The 3,267-nt window shown below is 28.2% G+C and overlaps 1 protein-coding gene across 1 annotated transcript in view; it reads left to right on the forward strand.

Moving 5' to 3' along the window:
* LOC106872789 (uncharacterized) overlaps positions 1–3,267 on the forward strand; it is a 423,364-nt gene that overhangs the window by 402,989 nt on the left and 17,108 nt on the right. The gene's annotated exons all lie outside the window — the stretch shown is intronic.

Here is a 3,267-nt window from a genome sequence, read left to right on the forward strand (position 1 = left end):
AAAGACAATATAATGTATTGGTATATTTATTTTTTTATATATTTTTTATATTTTTGTAAAAAACATTATTTTCATTTTCCCTCTTCTTGAAAATTTGCCATGCAATGAAAGCCGGTTAGAAATCCTTTTTAATCCTCCTTATGCACATCTATATTAAAATATGCTTTCAGTTTAGCATTCTGCCTTATTAGTTTTTATTTTCCTATTATTTCTCCACATGCGGTTAACACAACCCCACCGAAACATCTATAGCCAACTTCCTTGATGTCACTCTAGACCTACACACATAAACCTTCTTCCCTTACCACAAACCCTCCACTAACCTTAAATACATTAGCAAATTCAGTAATCATCCTAATTCGGTAACAAGAAATTTAGTTAGGAACATTTAACTTAGACTATCAAATTTATCCACAAACGAAAATATCTTCAATAAGGAAGCTGACTTCTACAACTCTGCTTTATAAAATGAGGATATAGAGAAAAAGTTAGTTATATTAATTCTACTTATGAAACCGATACCCGTAATAATAATAATAATATAGATTTTAATATAACAGCAACGATAAATACAATTATCATCATAAAACTTTTGACGATAATGAGCCGTCAAACATTTCTTTACGTTATAGGGGAAGTAACCGCCAGTTTAAACCCTTTTTCAATAATAACAATAATAAATTGAAACTATTTAGAAATAATAATAGCAAACATTCTAAACCAGAATCTGATTAAAATATTTGGATGATAGTACCTTTTGGTAAAAATGTAAAATCAAACTTGGTTTCCCAGTTCCAAAATACTGTTAATAAGAATTTTCCAAAATATTCTCATTATTTCCCAGTCATAAATACGCACAGGGTTAGATTCGGTTTCTCTAACACTAAAAACATCTCACAAATAATATCCGCACACAATATGAGACTTTTACATTCACAAGAGAGTACCAACAGTAATAACATTAAGTCAGACATTACAAACCTTTACCATAATAACAATAATAACACTAATAATAAACCAAGGAACAATAATTATAATATGATATATAATAATAATAATCATAACAACAAAATCATTATTTCTGAAGTTAATAGCAAAAGAATTAGTTTCTTAAGTGATAATGCCAAACTCAAAAACACTATGTATCAATGCCAGGTCAGTACTCCTACAAATGTGTCCTTTTATATTGGATCATCCTCTTCGCCAATATCCTCCAGAATTTCTAATCATTATTCTTACTTTAGAGATAGAAACAAACGAAATACCACGAGCCTTAGTAAATTAATCTGGGAACTTAAAGACAATAGCATAAAATTTAAACTGGACTGGCTAATTCTTTCTATTTCTAGGACATATGAAAAGGGCAGAAGATTCTGTCCATTATGTAATACTGAGCTATTTTAAATTTTATTTTCAAAGAATAAACTGGTGAACACGTTCATCGAAAACTCTTACAAATGTAAACATTGGCAGCAACACATGTTCATAGCGTTTAAATAATAAACACTTATTTACAAAACGCTAACAAATTAACTTGTAATGCATTAGTTCCTCAAATAATTCTAGAAACACATGACGTTTATACCCTTATATGTTAAAAGATATCATAGATTGATTACGATTGACATATGATATCTAAATATTCTTTATTTGTAAACCTAAATTAGAACACCAACAAAATCTTTAAACATACACTAGAGCATTATTTTCAGTTTAATTCATCATAAACATTACTTCCTACAATTGTCTAAAATGATACTTCATTGTACTTCAATATCATTCATTTACGACTTCCAATTTATTCAGCAATAATAAGAGTTTTTTATGTTCATTGCTTTCTTAGTGAGAGTATTCTAAATCTACGATTCTAATTTATCATCTTTACGTTCCTAGAAACATCTTTAATTCTAAAACAATCCTAGTTTAATTGTTTATTCTTATAGCAAGATATATCCCAAACATTTAAATATTCTAGTATATGACGCATAAATTACTGATCAACATAATATTTTTTTTTTTTTAATCTTGAAAAAACTTTTACATTAATAGATATGGTACGGAATCACTGTAGTAAACCTTGTTTATAATATTAACTTTGTCTTCTTAAGCAATCTTTACTCATTCAACCCCTACTTCAGCCCAACTCTTTTTACATCTATATTAATAAAATAATCCATTCATGTAGATTAATAGACCACCCATTAACTTTATTATTTATTAACTAATTATCAATCATTTAATATCTCATTCACTAATATAAGAATCACCTTCCGATAAATATCCCTCTGCTTTATTATTAATCACCACACATCTACCATATGTATATACGTACTAAGGAGTGTATACTATTGCGTATGCGTATCTATGTAAATACATGTAACAACACATACATAAATATGTGTGTGCGAATGTATGTGTATGAGTGTTCGTATGTACATATGTATCTGTGTGTGTGTGTGTACATTCATGTTTTTGTATGAAACTATGTGTTTGTGTAGATTTTTGTATATATTTGTTGTTATTAATAATAAAAATATATATGAATATGTGCGTATATATGCTTGGTTGGATGTATGTATGTTTATGTATGTATATGTTTATGTTTGTATATATACACGTGTGTGTATGTATATATATATGTGTGTGTATGTGCGTGTATATATGCATATATGTATATGTATATATATATATATATATGGATATATGTATATGTATATATATATATATATGTGTGTGTGTGTGTGTTTGTACGTATGTGTATATATGTATGCATATATGTATTTATTCGAGTATATGTATGTTTGTGTGTGAGTATGTATGTGTGTATATATGCGCGTATACATGAGTATATATGACTATATACATTTATCTCAGCATTTTTTGTAGAAATACAAGATTAACCCCCCCTTTACGATCACATTTTTTACATAACATTCCTCTCCAATTTTTATCGGATTTATATCATCTTATTATCTCCCAACTTTACACTCTGAATTTTCTTTCTTTTTTTCTTTTTTCTTTCCTTCTTTTCTTCCCTTCTTGTCCAACGTACTATGTGGTAGCGTCCCAATCTCCAATGGCTTTTTCAAATAAATTACGTTATAACCTTCTCCAACTATAGTTCTTATATTCGGTTAAAATGTCTTACGTTTAAGCTGGTTCCCATACATTTCCCTGAAGAGAAGATTACATTTTTAACATCGCCAATTCCTATGGAAGGTATAATTTATAATCTTCGAAACATATGTTGGAAATAAAAGTATGCAG

The sequence above is a fragment of the Octopus bimaculoides genome, chromosome 1 (genome assembly GCF_001194135.2).
Source record: "Octopus bimaculoides isolate UCB-OBI-ISO-001 chromosome 1, ASM119413v2, whole genome shotgun sequence".
Taxonomy (NCBI): Eukaryota; Metazoa; Mollusca; class Cephalopoda; order Octopoda; family Octopodidae; genus Octopus; species Octopus bimaculoides.